This window comes from Lasioglossum baleicum, chromosome 12 (genome assembly GCF_051020765.1).
Source record: "Lasioglossum baleicum chromosome 12, iyLasBale1, whole genome shotgun sequence".
NCBI classification, from domain to species: domain Eukaryota; kingdom Metazoa; phylum Arthropoda; class Insecta; order Hymenoptera; family Halictidae; genus Lasioglossum; species Lasioglossum baleicum.
Window position 1 is genome coordinate 16,180,150 of NC_134940.1, and position 18,615 is coordinate 16,198,764.

The following is an 18,615-nucleotide window of genomic DNA, read 5'->3' on the forward strand; positions in this document are numbered from 1 at the left end:
ACGCAGCCTGGACGAGACCGTGATCGTCCACGAGTCCATCGGCGCGGGCCGCCTTGCGCCGGGAGCACCTGCAGATTTCTGTTAAATTAATAAGCCTGCGAACGGTGCTGGTACGGGATCAGATCGGGCACTTTGATTCGCTGAAGATTTAATTACGGACGGACAGATGAAAAATTAGCCGCGCCATTAGGGGAGGCTTAATCGTTCTGCGGATCGGTCAGCCCACGCTTGATAGAACCAGGGAAACTTGTAAAGACTATTTCGTTCTGTTAGTCCCTTCGTACATTAATTGCTCCTCGCGTCGCGGAGTAATAATTGCAAGTCGGCTGTCTTGCGGTGGAACGCCGACAGAACTTTAGGGTACTTATTCTATCACCGACGCGACGGTCACACACAGTGTTCAGGAATCCTCAAATGAGTATCTTCAATTTTTGAGGGAGCATTAATCGTGTGCACTCGGCAATATTTTAATTCCAAACCCAAATTTTTCGGTGCTGAAACATATTCATTTTATACTAACGAAATATATCAAATGGTGCCTGGAACTTGGTAGAACAACCCAGATTACATGGTACCAATGCCCGCTCTAGCGGTTACGTCGCACCGGACAAAAAGACAAATTGCCGCCCTTTAAGAATATATATATATATTTTTTTAAATAAATTTACATATTTTTTATTTTCAATAAAAATCAAATTATCTTATTTAAATTTTAATAAAAGCAGATTTTTAATTAATTGGGTATTTAACACATCAATATTTTTCTCACAATTACAGCCAAAATGACGCCCCGGGCAAATGCCTGGGTTGTCCCCCCCCCCCCCCTAGAGCGGGCCCTGAAGGCATATGGTATGTCATGGGACATGGATGGAGGGATGGGTGACATAGAAGAATTGTAAACCAAGTCCAATTTCTTGGCCACAAGACCGAAATAAATGAATACTACCACATATTCATTTTATACATTTTTTTCAAGAGTGTGCATATGAAATGGATCGATTTTACACGTGGAATACTTAAATTTTTGATAATTTATTGAAGACAAATTTAATACCAACACCATCGTGTTCCTAAAGCCAACGCGGTTTGATTTATCGATCATGGTGCCAGTGTTAACGGGACGGCCGTTGATCAACGGGGCCCGGTGATATAACGTCGCGTGCGCGAAAGAGGGTCGCGGGGGCCCGTGAAGCGCAGCCGGTGTAAAATTGCAAAATCAAGGATCACCTTGAGAGGGAATTAACAGCTCGAAAAGGAAAACTCAGCGTACGCGCAGTCCCCTCACGAGGGGAGACACGCATGCATGCACGAACGTACCCCTTTCCTGGGGCCCCGTGTACGTAGTATGTGCCCCCATGTGTTGCCCCGTGCTATTCAATCGTTGTCCGGTCGGTGCGTCACACCTTCAACCTTTCGCCCGACGGTTTTCCGTGAACTCTATAGCACGTGTTCTGCTCTGCCCCCCAGTCTCTCCTCTGCTCGTATAAGCATCGCCGTACCCTAAACGGTTCCACTCTTTGAACCCCTTCTACTGGAATATTTTCTTTTCCCTCCGCACGCATCCGCAATTCTTCGCGGAAACGCAGTGCCGGGCGAATTAATGCGGACACGCGTTTTACTGGAAACCACTTTGTTGGGAATAACATCAACGTCAATCGAACGCACCGAAAACTAAACTATCGTGCGTCTGACTGCGAGCGTCAGCTTAAATCATCTGAAATAAATTAATTCGATAATGTTGTACGGTTCTGGTATAGATAAGATATAGGTATAGATAATATAGAATAAACGTTTTCTTGCAAATTTATTCTTCAGTGAAATTGTACTCGTTGAAGCTCTACGAGTTTTTATGTTTTAATTTTTATATTTTTATAGTGCTCACTGTTGAACACTGAACCTACCGAGCTCTAGAAGCAGCCTAAAATAATAAGATTACATTTATTTGAACTTTGTGCGGTACATAGGGTTGGCAACAAAGTAATTTCGGTATTTTAAGGTGAAATGGAGCCCAGTTTTTTTTATCCAAGCAATGAACTTTAATGAATAAGATATTTTTCCTTTTGTTCGATGATCATTTGCCAAAAAGAATAAATAAGAAAATATTTTATTGATTATAGTTCACCGCTTGAATAAAGAAATTCGGTTTCATTTCATCTTAAAATACCGAAATCACTTTCTTGCCAACCCAATATAATATCTCTGCTATTAATGTATTTATTTAATCATTTACCGCGAGAGCATCTTTGTAATTTCAAGAATTGTGAAATAAAAAATCTGGAGCCGGTCATGTGACCGGTGGTGGTAGGTTTAGTGTCAACGTAAGCACTAAACAATTTTAGAAATCAAGACCTACTCGATGTTTCCACAATGATATAATCTACTAAAATATATATATATAATATACTAAGATATAATATGATATGATAAATGCGCTCTAAATATCCAATTCGACCGTATCTTTCCGTTTCCTCGAACGAAACGCAGTTCTAACGTCGACGCGACGATCGGTTGACATTCGATTCTCGGATTGCATCGAGACAGGAACTGGTAATCGATAGCGGATTTAAAAATAGTCGGAACGTTTAAGATCTCCAATTTCCCGGTGTAACGAGCACCGCGTAGCGTCGGTTCGATGTTTGACGGAAGATCGTTTTCGCCATTGAGAGAGCCCCGGTCATTCAGCGTTGCGTCGCGTGTAAATCGGCCGCGAAATGACCGAGAGTGTAAAATTATACGCACACAGGAGACAGGATGGGATCGATCGATCGATCTTAATTCGAGGGATCCGCGGACGAGTCGAGTGACACCGGCGATAACGATCCTCCGCGCCGGTGTCGGAATTACCTCGAGTTTTCGATTACGCCGATCGATACATATACAGTACACCGGCGGGCTGCGGTTTTCTGGCGCGTCGTCGAGATCCCTCGATCGGGGAACGCCTTCTTCCTCGTCCGGCTGGGTCGAGTCGCGCTGCTTCTTCGTGTACGTTAGCGATTTTAATCGCGGATTTTTATGCCACGACAACCATCTTTTTTCCGGTGCTAAACCCGAAACAATTTGTTCGAAGCTTGACAACTCAGCTCTCTTTGAAGTACCCGTGAGGCCAGGTGAATGGCTTTTTGCAGATCTTCCTGAAAAACTTTGAACCAAGTGGATATTTCCACTTGCAAAAATTCCTGTACGTTCACGGAACGTGGGTTTCATACACGTGGTTCATTACTTCACTGCTGTCAATGAACGATCTCATCGAAGTCAATCTTTCTGCGACACTGTAAAAATTCGTTACATATTATCGAAGTTGAAACGAATCGATCAAGACGGTTTCAGAACGATACGCAGAACATATTCTTCTCCTGTAGTCCTCGAAGATTGCATTCACCGAGGAGTCTCACCTGGCTGTCCTCGAGTCTCAAGAATCGACGACAGCAATTCAGGCGATTCTCGCCCATTCAGAGATCGTCTAGTGTTGTTCCGCGGATGCTGTCGCTCGCAACAGAAGGTTCCCAGTTGGCTGATCCCGGGAACAGCCCGGGTCCCGTAATTACATTCGAATATGGATCTGACAGAAGGTGGAGCGAACGTGTAGCGGATGCAAACGCGGCGGAGCAGGTAGGAAGGACTTTTCCTTGCGTGGAACGTGCGTCGCCGTCCGAACAGTGCACAGATGGCGGCGAGCCTTTTTTCGATTCCGGGGCCCGACGGGAAAATCTTTTGAACCGGAGGAAAGCCGAGACGTGATCCGGCTTAAACTCGCCGTGGAACATGGTGGACGGAGGGGAAACGGAGTATCGGTAGCCGATCGGCTGTGGCACGTGCCCCCGGTCTCACAAAGAAAACCGCGGGACAACCAGCATCCGCAAGCGTGCAACCATCTGTTGCTTCGCTCTGCTCTGCTCCGCTCTGATCTGCTCGGCCTCGAAATCGAACACTGGCCCACTTTGGACCGACTCTTTTCCGGTATTTTGCACGGCGAGTTTCTTGGTCCGCAGCTCGCGTGTCTCGCTTCTAGCTGACGCGTTCTTCAACTCTTCACGACACCTCGATCCTTGCAGCTTCTATTTTCATACAAAAAACAATCGTTAGATAGATTTTCCTACAGCTTATTTAACACTTGATGGGGCCTGGCCCAATTTAGAACCAGTGTTTTGAAGGCATCGCCTCAGCATTCATTTGCTGGTGACGAATTGCAATTAAAAGTTATGCAATTGAGTGCGACAAGAAGTCTAAAGGATCTAGATAAAATACGTAACGGTTGCCATCTGTACAATCATCGAAACTATTTTTTTTACTCCAAAGCAACATCGAACAACTTTCTGTCGCATCTTGTTCTGCCTTCAATCGGTAGAAAAAAATGGCGACAAAGATTTGTTCGACATTGCTTCGGTGTGGACGTAGCTCAACGCGGTGACGTCTTCGACCAGATACAGAAATTGCTACAGGCTCGGAAAAGTTCGTGTCCCGATTTTAAAATAAAACACTGTTTATTGCCGTAGATTTCGAGAATGCTTCGAGCTGCATTCGACGACGACGACGGCCACGCCAGTATCCGATGCAACAGCTGTTGCGCGCCTGCGGTTTGACACTTCGAATCGCACGTGCCTCGCTCGATTCTTCCTTCTTCTTCCTCATTGTCCTGTTCGCCGATTCATAAGCGCGCCCAGGGAAAACCGGAACTCGTCGCGTGACTTTCACACTCTCGCTTCCGATTTCTCGGATCGGCGCAGGATGCGAGAGCTTATTGTCCATCCAAGACAGTGTCCAGGCTGACGACTTTTCCCTTTTCCTGCTTTAGTTTTGTCCTTTGCTTCCAATACACTGCTAATGTCCCATTCATCTGCTTCATTATGCGTGGATATCACCTGTGCGTCAGGATGCGTGTGCGAGACCATTGGTATGATACCAAACGACGCGCTGGAGGAGAAAGGAAACTAAGTGAAGCAACAATGGACCGAAAATTACAGCAATTTGCAGTATTGTACCGTCAATATTTGTTGATGTCAACCGGTGAGAATTGTTTGTACACGCCAATCGACGTCTTCTGTCTTCCTAGCGCTTATGCAGAGAGAAGCTGGTTTTGATGGTCACCATCTACGTATAGAGGTTATCTTTTGAAACACGTCTTGAAACATGAAACATTACTAATATTATCTTCGCATACGTACCAGTACAATGAATCTTGTGTTGCAAAACCGAAAATGCATCGGCATTCGGTCTCCGACTGTAACAATGGCTAGACTGTAACACAGGAAGTGACACTGAGGTGTCCTTGACCTTGAATAGGCTCGCCTTTTACGGAGACAGGTGTTCGGCTGGTTGTTCCGTTTGATAACAATTTCTTTTGTTTCGAGCACCGGCGAGATGCACCGGCTTCAGCATCCGTGAAGTCGATCGAGCCCATCTGCCGCCATTTTGTTCCGGTCCGGTTGGCTCGTCGACTTTTTGGTTGGCAAATGGCTTTTTCGAAAACAGAAAACAACACGCGTCTCCTACGATTCTGTACGCGAACACGATGCGTTTGCTCTCGAGTTTCCGCGACAGGCGTTCGACCCGCCGCGCGCCGCGCCGCGTCAGGTTGCTACCAGGTTGTCACCTCGCCTCTCCTCTCCTCTCCTCGCCTCACCAGTAAGCGCCAAGAATCATTGCGCCACGAATCATCGGACCACGTGTTTACGGGCACACGCGGCAAACATTGCTCTTTCATCCCCCGATGCTATCAAATCCGAGCGTTGTCACTAGATAGTCCAGATGTTCGGTTCCTTTGGGCCTGTTGCATTCCAGGAAAAAAACTCTGCCAACGGGCCCCCGCTGCTCAGTTACTAGATCGAAAATCTTCGCCTCTGTACATCAGACTCGTTGAGGGCCCGGTAGTTCTAGTGTTGAGCTGTAAAGTTGACTCATACAAACACCGATATTATTTCTCTACGCAGGGCCATACCGCAGATGGATGCAACAGGAGATGTCAATCAGGCTCCCGCGAAAGCAGATCGGTACACATCGCGTACCGGGACGTGGGTCTTTTGTCCGAGTTGTTTTCGAAGGTTCTCCGAGGTTCCCAAGACAACATTGAAACGAACTCGTGCCGGTGTACAAACTGTTTCGAGATTGCGCGGTGTGAGATTGTCAAGATGTTTGGTGTTCGAGCAAACACCGACGGTCGCGCGCCCTTATCGCCGCCGGTTCGGCAGACTGCGAGTGCTATCCGAGGCCCGGGAGAGGGGGGAATGGGCGAGATATCTGGCCAGACCCAGTCTCAGGCCCAGGCTGAGGCAGAGGCAGATACAGTCCGTATCAGTGCAGCCGCGTGGTGGCGCGTGCACGGGCCTGGGACGATGGCGGTGAGGTCGAAGGGGAAGACGAAGAAGGGGCAGATGGTAGCGTCTTCTTCGCTGCCAAGTGGCAGCGGGCACGCGCCAACCGGGTCCCGAACATCTGCCGCTACTTCCCGGGAGTACAAGAGAACCACCGACTCGGGCAGGCAACAGGCCATCTTCTAACAGGCAGTCGTCGCTCGGTCCCGGGTTTCTTCGTTTTCGAACCATTCTTCACGGCAACCACCTACTTCACAACCACGCGTCTCCCTGCCCCTCTGCCTCTCTCGCCCCTCTCTCCCACCGCTTTTTCTCTACACCAGATTTTTTCCGTCATTTCCCTAATCTTGGGGGCGACCACCCTCCTCCGTTTCCTTTTCCGATCGCCAACAGATGCTGCACGATCTCCAATGAACACCGAGAATAGATCGATGCAGCCTCCTGTTTCGGCTCCTGCTGCAGCTCAACAGGCTGCAGGATCTTAGCGATGATCGATTCGGCCGTTGATTTTCTCGATCTCCAGGGAACCCGGCCCCCGTCCAACGCGTTTCGCGCCATTTTATACCACGTGCTGCAATGCCGCGCCCGGAATTTCGCTACTTGGCGCCATGCCGTTGTCCGGGGCCTGTTTCTGCGGAGAAAAAATTGTTATTAGCTCTGGGACAATCTTATTGGTTCAGTAATGTGTCTTCTTATACTTTTTTTTTCATGATGTTCGTCGCATAAATTATATAAAGGAGTGGACTGAGCACTCCACCCTGAGGATCCCCCTTACTAACCAGTCTAGAGTGATCTTTTAATTTTGCAGCGTAGATGTATACCATTCGTGTATTAGAAATTTAACAAATTGAATCATCTTCAATGAACAACCCATCATTGACATTTTAGAAAGTAATACTTCGCTATTAACATTATCGAAGGCACCGCAAACATCCAGGAAAACCGCCAGGACCTCCTTTTTGTTTGTCATAGCCTCGTCTATTTGCAATGTCAAGTTCACCAAATTATCCGTGCATGATCTGCTTTTTCGAAAACCACTTTGTTCTATAGGTAACAGATTATTGTGCTCAACCCACCACATCAGCCTATTCTTTTCTTCTTATACTCGAATGCCTATCTTCAGTGTTCTTAGCCGTGTTTATTCGTTATCTTCAGTGTTTGCATTGGTATTCTTTCTTTTTATAATCTTCATCATTCGAAAATAATGTAAGAACATGCTTCAACGCGTTTATTGTCTTCGCAGTTTTGTATTTTTCCTTCTCCTATCCCTTTCAGGAGCCACTCTTCTCTATTTTACCAATTATGTACAGCTGCTCCTTTGTGCCATAAATTGCACAAAGTCTACACACTGGTTACAATGTATTGCCTGGTTTAATATCATCCAAATGTAGAGATCTCATTTAACAACATGCGAGTGCATAGATGTGTGTACACCTTTCATTACTTTCTCCCTGAATATGTACGTGACCATCATACTTTTCTTGGATCACCATCGTCCTGTAATATTATACATTCATTTTCCTTTTTAATAAAACCAACGACAAGTGAATTTCGTAGTAACAATCATCGTAGTAACGACACAGAAAATCTTACCTCGATTACAGAATTCTTCGTTACACTTCGCAGATCGGCCCGTTTCGCGGGCTCACATTTGAATTGTTGTTGTTGCAGTTAGGTCCCGTGACTGGTCAGTCAAAATGGCCGCGGTTGCGGAGGAGCAAGCGTATAGTGTCCAACTGCAATTAAGCGAAACGATGTCGATTAGTGTCGCGCGACGAAATTCGGGCTCGTATCGCGAAAATAAAGATAGCCAAGCATCGGTGGCATTGAAGGCAGTCGAAATAAACGTATGTTCGTGTGAGGATAAATGATCCGGTGGATACGCGTGTAGCATGTTCGTTCGTGTTCAACAAGTGCCCGATTGACGTTTGCTGCGAGAAAAACGGCGAGCATAATGAACACCCGTGAGCTGCCGAAGCTTCTTGTCCCTGCAAGCCAGTACCCAGTTTACGGTACGTGCCATCGACGCTTATTTGCTTTCTGATCAAATGTTATGTTATATATTACCTCTTTGAGTTAACCCCTTCGCGATCACGTGACATGTCTGCCGGTGATTCGAGGCCTATTCGATCGCCAACGATTAATCTATTCTTTTACCTTACAGAATGGAACAGTCGATAGTATAAACTCTACCTTTTCTTTTGGTTTTATTTCGACAGACTAGAATAAACTATTGTCACGACCGCCTGTCACTCTAGCACGGCAAAACGTCACGCGGTGACATGTTACGTGTTTGAACAGAAAAGTGACAATCCTCGGACCCGATTGTTTGCAACAGTTGTTGCAACAGTGGTTGCCGTTTGTGAACAGTAAATGTTGGTTATGATTTAACTACACATAATAAGAAGCATTGTCGACAATATTTTTGGTTATATTTCTACACGCACGCCCGGACGATTGCGCCGCCTGATATGCGCATGCGTAGTCCGCTCAGTCCGCTGTCGCGCGTAAACCAGCCATGTTGTCTGTTTACTGTTTACCTCGCGTCTAGTTTCGAAAAGTGGCAACCCTTAGATCTAGTTACCCGCGGTTTTAGTTGCTGTCAGTTGGCAGTGAATGTTAATTGTATTTCGAACGGAGACCACAACAATTGGCGGTAATAATAAATCGTAGTAAGGACGAGATTTGGTTGTATTTTCTCGCGTACGCAAAAACGAACGTGCTGTCTAATCTGCGCAGGAGCAGACCCGCACAACTCGCGCTCGTGATCGTGCGGCAAATTTGAAAATGAACGATACGTTCGGACGATAAACAAACAACAATGAATAATTATCTAGCGATAAGGAAGGCGCCGTCAGAGACACAATTGTGCTTCTATAGAAAAAGCGCGACAACAATAATACTCTTATTATGCGAATATTTACATTCAGAAGTACGCGTTCGCGTTCAATCGACTTCCTCCGCTTTTCATTTTCGAAACTAGGGAATTACCTATCGGACAATCGAGAGAACAGCGGCGGTGGTTTCGCAACTTCCATTTCGCACAAAGGAGACGATTGAAAGGACCGCTGAGCGCGGCGCGACACGGATAAAAGTGTCGCGAAATAATGGCGACGCTCGGACATTAAAGTTCCGGTGTGTCCCGGCAAAATAAATAAATACACCGGCGATTGAAACGACTCGGTTTCGAGGACGCCGCGTCGGCTCGACACGGCAGCAGATGCTCGACGTTCTTCGTTTCGCGTGTGATCCTTCTTAAAGGCAGCCACGCACATATTTCTTTTCTCCGGTCGATTTTCCTTTCTTCCCGTTTTCCTCCTTCGCAGATGCATCTTTCCCATTATTCGATGGTCTCGTGCCGGCCGTCACCTCTCCTCTTCGCCCTCCCCTTCGGCCCCCCGGGCCACTGTTCCGGCAACTTTCAATTTTTCGATCGTCGCAGATGCCACGTGCTCGTGCCACCTCACCCCCCATTCTCTCTCTCTCTCTCTCTCGCTCTCTGCTCCCTTCACCCCCCACCACTCGGGCCACTGTTCCCCGGTTTCTCTTCCTCCACGATGCTCCTTTGTATATCTGGCAAGAAGGAAATCCGTCGCGATCTTAAGCTCGTCATGCGCGACGTGACCCCATTGTGCCTGTTGGCCCCGGTCGGATCACAATGATCCACGCCGGAGACTCGAATGGCAACCCGGGGCCATCTTGAATCCCCCTCGCGGGCTCGTCGAACCGTGAACTCCGCGAAACTACACATTCTAGCTTTTTCCGGGTCTCGTTATGTCATACATAAGGTGAGGAGCACGCGCCGAGTCTTCACGGGCGCGGCACGTGCTCCGGTTCACCAGATTACCCCCTGAAATGGTCCCTGAGGAAGGGGCTTACGAATTACCGTCAAGAAATCACATTCAAGAAAGTAATTACAGTTTTTATGAAGAAGGGGGGCATCGATTTTGCAAATATAACACCAGCTTGCTTTTAAAGGATCGAGAGCAGTCCATGGGGCAAATAAAGTTGTAGAGACGGCTGGAACACTATTTATTCTGGTCTCTCTACGCAGAATGGGCGTGGCCGGCCCGAATGGGCGTGGCCTCGTCGCTCCCGAGTTCAAAGGAGCCACGGCAGTACCTCGTAGCTTAATCTGTATCTACAACAGCATGCTCGTTCTACTAAATAAAATTAAGTCGACCAATAAATTAACGGAGATCCGACACCAATAAAGGAATAACATTAGCATGTGCCACGTTACGCAGAATATCCACAGTCGGCTCCGGATTCGAGTAGGTTGCCTGAAGGTTTTCGTCCGCGTCCGGAACCCTTACGAGAGGGACGCCTCGAAGTGAATAGGGTCTTCTTCACGATCGTGCCAGATGCAACGTGGAAGGTAAACAAGGTGGAACACGGATTTCCGATCGAGGTTCCTCCCTTAATGTGGCCTCCCTATCCTGCCTCGATTGCCCCGGAAGATTTGATTACCGTTATAAAATCGGGCTACCACAAATCGCGCCGATACGGCGAATCTGCCCTCGAAGGGACTCGGTGCCGTTGTGTGCGTGTGCGAAATTCTACCTCTACCCTAAAACGCGGACAATCATCTTTCACAAGTGGTTCCATTATTGCGCTACATCCTCGATCTTTCGGATCGAAACTCTTGGTAGCGAATCGATTCAATTAACGTCCGTCTTCGGAACTCTCTTCGCATCTTTTTTGTCGAGAAGGGGAAAGCTAAGGGCGATTTTTACAATATTTATTTGTGATAAAAATTTGAAACGAGATGTCCGCTTAGAAAAAAAGTATAAAATATTTTTGTTTTCATAAAGCATTATGGTCATCTTAATTTTTTAAATGCCACTATGTACTTGGTATTACGTATTATTGTACATAGCTAACGTAAAGACGAATCCGACGACCCTCTTTACTATGGATTTAAATCTTCAAATAATGCTGACATAGTATTGACTCGCTTAATTGACATTTTCAATTGATTCAATTAAGAAATATTGTTGCGTTCTACTTCCTGTAGATACAATGTTTGTATCCTTGCGAGCCTTGTTCGCCATCTGCAATAATTAAATTCAGCACCTTGTGTTGTCTGTATCATTCAATGGTTGAAATTGATGTTCCTGAATATCGAAGTTGCCATGGTGCTCATAATCGATGAACGGTCTGAAAGCAATCAATGGAGTTCAGCATTCGGAGAAGCAATGGGACAAGATCCGACTCATCGAGGAAACGGTAGCAAAAGGGTTCGAGAGATCGAAGGGCCGCTAATCTAGAGACGGTGAAAGCTGCGCGAAGCCATCGACGAATCTCTCCTCGCTCCGCGCCTTTCTCCGATGCACAGGCTGCAGTCTGCGATGTCTGCATCTGGCGCACCGGCAGTCCAAACACGCTTTTGTCATGTGTATACCTATCTCGCTGAGCCTATCCCGGTGAACATTCTCTGTACCTGCCGTTTCAACTAGAGCCGGCTGCCGTGCCCCGGGATCTATAGGTTACTGGATCTCGTCTTTGCGATCCGTGTCCTTTGAATCCGAAGCTGCGACCCGAGTCCCCGCAAAGGCCGAGAATAACCGTGACTTGGGCGATTGTGTCTCAAAACAGAACGAGAACCGACTCTCCGCTAACTTTTGTCGTCCTCCGGTCGGCATTCTCGAAGGTTCATTTATGTTATTTTATATAGAGAACCTCGCGTTCTTCAGCCTTTCTTCCCGAAATCGACTACAGATGTTAGTTAACAGCATTCGTTAGGTTTCGTTGACTAAAATGAAGTCTGGAGATTGAGCAAACGACTCCCTTTACTTAACTTTCCACTGGTTGTGCCCATTAAGGAGTACAATACATTTTTATTAAACTTTCTTACAATTTTGCACGAAAATTCGCAGTCTGTTATCGCTTTCCGATCCGTGTTCATGCCCAAAATAAACTTGTCGGAAGCCTCCTTTTTGTGCATTAAATTTTATCGAATGCTTCAGTTGTTCAATTTTTATTTTCTCCGTCCTTTTGACCAACTTTGAGGTTCTGATTCGTACACGATAAAAGCCATCCGACCTCGTGTTTAATTGAACAACTTAGCAAGAGAATTGAAGTTGCATGTTCTGGAGACAGGTTGCAACGTCGTTCGGAAATCGAGGTGGCGTTATAATTATGAGTTCGGTTTCAAGAAAGTGAGGCTCGGAAGCGGATACAAAGTAGCAGCAGCAGCAGCAAGACGATCGTGTTGCGATAAAGTTGCTGATCCTCGTAAGGAAACGACGTCGAGACATCGCGACATCGTGACATCGAGGGAAGCTGAGTTGGCGGGCGGTGGTTCTGCCGGTTGTGGGAAATGTTCTCGATTCGTTAGATGGGAACCTGTCGCGTTAACGAGGCCAATAACGGTGCAGGCAGGTGGCACGTGCCCAGCACCACTGTCCCTGCCCATCATACTTGTTTTCTTGGTCTCGGCGGCGCGTACATCTTGAATGAAACCGATCGCCGATCGCCGGATCATCCGCGCTGGACACCATGAGAAAGCGGGCCGCGACCGGCCCGATAAACGAGCCTAATTAACAGGCGTTTCGTGAGCGGATTCGTCCGACTCTCGGGAGACAGTCCGAAAATTTCAACAGCAAATGTTTATGCAAAATCAAATTCTACAATAGTGAACGAAAGAACGTTAAATAGAATTGCATTTGCTCATCTAGCTACACTCCCAAAGAAAAAGATATCACACGCGTGCTATCTTTAATTTCTCGTGTTAAGATTATGCTAGCGTGGAAACTCTGTGTAGTGTGTTAAAACATACCTTCTGCGAATATGTAAACAGAACGTAGATCGACTTTAGTCCAATGAGTTCTCTTAATTGGAAGGGAAACACATAATTCGGGGCAAACAAAATGATAGCACACTGGAACTATATTTACATATTCTTCAGTGTTTCGTGAACTTCCACGGAGTTACAGTATTCAATTTGTGTTTAGAGCTTTGTCGTATTGCTATTCTCATAATGGGTCGTGGCAAAAAGATTAGTGAAAGCGAATTTAGCAGAATTTTAGCTCTGAGAAAACAAAAGTTGTCTATTACTCAAATCGCAAAAGAAGTTAGTCGCAGTCGAAAAGTTATATATAATTTGCTGAAAGATACAAGTGCATATGGAAAGAAGACAAGTACAGGAAGGGAGCTCACCGGGACCGGATTACAAGCGTTTGTCCTCTAATGATCCGATTTTCGGAGCTCACGTGTCATTTTTTTGAGCGATCGCATCGCTCTTTCTCCTGCGAAGTATTCACTGCCACGTATTTTCCTCGCCGGCGCGCGGCGTTTCCTCTTCCAGGCGAAGGAAACCCTCGTCAGAGACACCCGGCAGCTGTTCACCCTCGGCCCGCGGAAGTGATCCTCGGCTATCGGCTTCTCTCTGCTCGAGGAAAAAACGGAAGGGAGACACCGGTGAACACCGAGAGAAAAAAAAGAAATCGATTCACACACGGTACACAGGAGTGCACGCCGAGCGGAGAAAATCAGAGCGACACACGCTTCCTCGTTCCTTTAAACCGATTAACGAATCGCTAAATCAATCCTCGTGATCCGTTCTTCGTGGTCGACTTTTCCCCCTCTTCGAATTATTTCTGGTAACCGGAAGGAGTCTGCGAGCTGACGTTTTTGTCCGTTCGTAATAACGTTTATGGTCTTTGCAGAGGGCACGCAGGAATCTGGGCGACCGAAAGGGGCGCCACAAAATCTGAATATTGCCTTAGATCAAGGATATCATTCCTTCATTGTTTGATTAATCCTTGTCGGACGTCCGTGCGATCTATTGGCGCCCGTGCGCAGCCAGCGAATGTGTAATGGTCACATGACGAAATCGGCAGTCCTTCCCGAGCCGTCAGGCGTGAAGGAGGTCTGCGGGAGCTTCGGGGGATCGAGAGCTCGAGGAGAGCCTCGAGGATCTTCGGGAGATCCTTCAGGAGTCAGGACTCTTCGCAATCCAAGGGATCCATGTGATCCTTGCGATTCCGAGAACTCCTTGGGATCCGTGGGGTCCTCGGGGATCTTCGGGAGATTCTTGAGGGTTCTTCGGAATCCTAGGATCAATGGGAGATCCTACAGGACTCTTAGAAATCCATGGAAGATTCTTAGAGATCGAATTCCAAGGTCCATTCGAGGACCTTGAAGGATCCCTATAAATATTTAACGATTCTTTGGAATACCAGAGCATTGGGCGATATCTGCAAAATAAATAAGGGTGTGCTCCAATCTGATAGGATAACTTTCACCTGTTCCTATTTCTTCCCGCCAGCAAATGTTAAAATTCGGAGGGAATCTAGTCTCTGGGAGAAATTGAGTCGGTTTCCTTGATCGAGCCGATACCAGAAAGACAGGCAAGAAAAAGACTTTGCGAGCGGCGCGGCGCGGCGCGGCGCGGCGCGGCGCCAGTCGACAAGAAAGAGGAGACGTGACACTACGGCTGCGAGATCATTCGACTCGACTCGTAATTATTTGTCAGAGAGTACACCGTTGAATTGGGGGTAGCAGCTGTCCACGGTTGACGTTATATCGGTGTGGTTGTCCGTCCACCAGAGAGCAAGAAGTGACCGCACGTCGCCGCACGTCGCCGCACGTCGCCGCGCGTTGCCGATCATTAAGCCGACACCGTCGATTTATGCGCTAATAGCGGCGACCTTTCCCAAGTTTCACCCGTCGATTATTATTTAAATTTACAATGTTGCCGGCGCGCCGGCAGATGACTCGGTGTAATTGTCCGGGTACCTTTCGAAAGCTGATTGATTGTGACGCGTGTCCGCGTTTAACGATCGCAACGTAACGATTCAATACATTAGAGGTAATGAGTGACGTCGCCCGAAAGATGATTGGTCTTAATGCTGCTCGCATTAAACCGTCTCCCGGGCAATTTCCCCTCGTCAGCCCGAGAGCACCGAGTACGTATACCATGATACACTTCGGACTCGGCCGACGGGTCTGGGAACTGTGTCGAATTTTTTTATCCACGTAAACGCGGCAAGGTAAACATTTACGTGATCATCAAATAATTTGCGACATCCGTCCTCAAAATACACCGTCCAGTTTCAGATCAGTATCTCCTTTTTCTTACCTTCGACCATCTCTCGATCTACGATATTGTTTTTCGTTCTTTTGAAAATATTTCGTATACCTTCCTGCTGACGAATAGGAAAATTTTCATAGATTTCCTGCATAGTCATAGATTAATTTATGCTATTCGCGTAGTTTTTGGCAATCTTGCGGATCGATGGAAGGAAGGCTGCTTCGTTGTTGGACAGGCCGATTCAATTGGCTCTCTCGAGAGACACGAACGCGCGGGTAAGAGGTGTCGTTGATTGGCACAATTAGCGCCTCGTCGAGCGACTCCGGCAACAATCCTCGAATACCAACGACGCGGTGCTCGTTTACAAGAAACGGTGTTTAAAAAGAAAAAGATGCTATCAGTCTTACTTGGCATATTTTCCACGCTTTTATACGATACCCAACGGATATTGCCCTGATAATTTTTGACGATCTGCGCCATCTTGACAACGTTTTTTCAGCGTGCCCAGCTACATTCAGAATTTAAGCCTTTTTATTTCGCGCAAAGCTTCATCAAACTCTAAAGCAAATTTCGTTCAATTTGAATTTCTCCGTGTGGTTCGATAGGAATCTCCGTATATGTAGATTTCAAGAATGATCTAAAGGCTGCAATAGCGACGTAGAGAAATCGATCGAGACAAAAGATAGAGGATCCGACGAAAATCTACGAGCGGACGATCAACTTTCCTCGGCGAAGTGAAAGGCCGGCGTTATTCGGTAATAAACGGGGCGCCATAAAAATCGTGTTCCATGCAGTCGGGCCCGCTTTTTTGAAACAACACGTACCCATAACTATTTCCGTAATTGTAATTAACGGCACGATAAAATTCATTCGAAGACGGTTCGTCAAATCGGCTCGATTCTTCTTTTATCCGCATCGGGAGCGTTTGGCATACCTTCACAATTTTTTAGACGAGTATATTCGAGCATCAACTTTCTCTGGTTGCATCAAAACCATTTCTTTCATTTTTCAGCTTAAAATTCAAGTCATTCTCTTACGTTTTCCCTTGGACATAGTTAGGGAATGCTTCTCCATCATCCCGGAGAGTCACTCGATCCTTCTTCTATCCAAATCAGAAAGGTTTGGCTAGCTTTGAAGATTTTTTAGACGAATATATTCGAGCCCCAACCTTTTCGGATTCAGTCGAAACGACTTTCTCAGTAAACTTTTCGACCTAAACTCGCACGATTCTCTTATGTCTCGGATCACCTTAGGGGATGTTTCTCGACGTTCGGAAGAGTCGAGGAAGATCGATAGCCCCCGGCAGGCGATTAATTACGCGAAAGAAGGGCCCAACGCGGTCCGCTGACGAATCCCAGCCATTGTGTCGCGGACGCTCATTGTTCGCGCGCATAAACACCCCTAACAGGCAAAGCAGAGTCCTTTTGAGTCGCGATCCAGGCTCCCTTTTGCGCAAACGATCCGAAGGAATCTCGCAACGCGTTGCAACGGTCCGAACGACAGAAAACCGACTGGGTCAAGGGAGCCCGGGAAGAGTCCAGGTATGAGCAGGTGTCGATGACTTGTACGACTTCCAAAAGGAAATATATACGCGGAAAAATCTCGATAGCACCGGCCCGAGATCTCCGGAAAATGGCGTGGAATAATTTCGTATCCAGACGCGATCGTTACAGTTGCCAGGGGTTTTAGGGCGAAGTTAGATTGCGGAGGACTTTTTCGTGGCGGAAATTACAGAGATTATAGAAGCGGTGGAAATTGGGCAGGAATAATAGGAAAGGCTGCTTTGCCTCGGCAGATGGCCAACGCGGAGATAGGCGAACTTGCTTTTGCCCGTGGCACTCGATAATTACATCGATAGTTGTCTTATTTACTCGATATTAGCTCTTTATTGTCTGGTACTATCCCATTAGCTCCGCAAATTTTTTATGGAAATGCTCCGAGGAATTCTAGGAGCTTGCCCAACTGTAGTTCCCACTCAGAAACGCGAAAACAAAAGTACACATTCATTTTAAGTAAATAAAAATTTGTAAGTTGAGGTGTACGTTAACCGTAGTACTCTTCCAATCTTCTTGCATTTTGCCTAACCTTTGGTACACCGAATATTGCATACACAGTGACCTATTGAATCGATCGAAAACGATTTTAGCAGTGAAACATATACCTAGTAATAGTTACTAACAACGGATATCGGAATAGGGGAGGCTCATGCGAAACACGCAAAATCCATGCTAAATTCACCGCGTTAAATCCGATCAAATAATTCCATGTGTCTGTTCTGTGCGGCGCTAAGGCGTTAAATAAATTCGCAAAGAGAGGGAGAGAGCTCCCCGGGGAAAAGAGGATTTTCCATATTTGGTTAGCGACTTTGAACGTCGGGGGCTGTAGACTCCTAGGGCGAATCGATTCGAAGCAGCGTCGTTGCTTTCCTTTCGGTTGGTCTGTTTAGGGAACGACCGTTGCGTTCGCTGTCAGCGGCGATGACGAAGAAGAAGAAGATCAGGGGAAGACAAGAGGTACGGGGCCCTGGGCCCGTGATTCAAAAGATCCTCGGTGCTTTTTGGGGTGTCTCGCAGCTGTTCCTCGCCCTCTACCTCTCAAACCGTCGCGTCGCGACGCAACGCTGCACCTTCTTCGCGTCTTCTTTCTTATCCGCGAACGCTGCGCGCAACCACTGCACGATCACTCTCGTTTAGCACGTTCCCTTCCACGTGGCAGACCTACACTCATCGGAACTTACACTGTGAGAACGTGTTTTCGAAAAAGTTCCACGGTCCATGTTTGGACTAGAACCTATTAAAAAGGTTCCATAACTCGTTCGATCCCTGATTTTATCGTCATAGTCCTAAATTAGGAAGCGAGGAGCCTCACGTCCAGGGCACAACACGCGGAACTGGCGTGGCTGCCCATGCGGTGTATTGTTCTATCGTGTCTAAAAGTTATCTATTGTTCACCGAAAATATAGACCAAATAGTAGAAACATTAAACAAGTTTATGAACATCATTATACTGTCTCCAATTGTTTAACCCTTTGCCCAAAACTTCGTGACTTCTTTTTTCAAACCTTTAACGAGTCACACTCGTGATGAAGATTTTAAACAAAGTCAACAAATATGAATGTCACGTCTTTCTTTTTAATGAAATAAGATTGAAATAGAATTGATGAAGATTTTAAACAAAATCTAACAGATATGAGTGTCACGCCTTTCATTCTAAATGAAATAAAATTTGATTAATTTGTAATGAATATTTAAGCATTAAAATAATGTAGCC

The 18,615-nt window shown here is 46.6% G+C and overlaps 1 protein-coding gene and 1 long non-coding RNA gene across 2 annotated transcripts in view; one reads left to right on the top strand and one right to left on the bottom strand.

The window, feature by feature from the left end:
* Positions 1–749: 749 nt before the first annotated feature.
* On the bottom strand, positions 750–8,510 carry LOC143214361 (uncharacterized). Its single transcript, XR_013010139.1, has 7 exons — positions 8,376–8,510; positions 7,902–8,044; positions 7,385–7,805; positions 5,163–6,939; positions 4,980–5,088; positions 2,845–4,911; positions 750–1,714 (listed from the first exon to the last, which is right to left on the bottom strand). It is a non-coding gene; the product is annotated as an uncharacterized LOC143214361 (long non-coding RNA).
* The window catches only part of Delta (neurogenic locus protein delta), a 108,038-nt gene continuing 97,401 nt past the window's right edge, over positions 7,979–18,615 (top strand). Inside the window, exon 1 of the mRNA XM_076435296.1 lies at positions 7,979–8,320. The gene's annotated coding sequence lies outside the window, so the exon portion shown is untranslated. The remainder of the gene's footprint in view (positions 8,321–18,615) is intronic.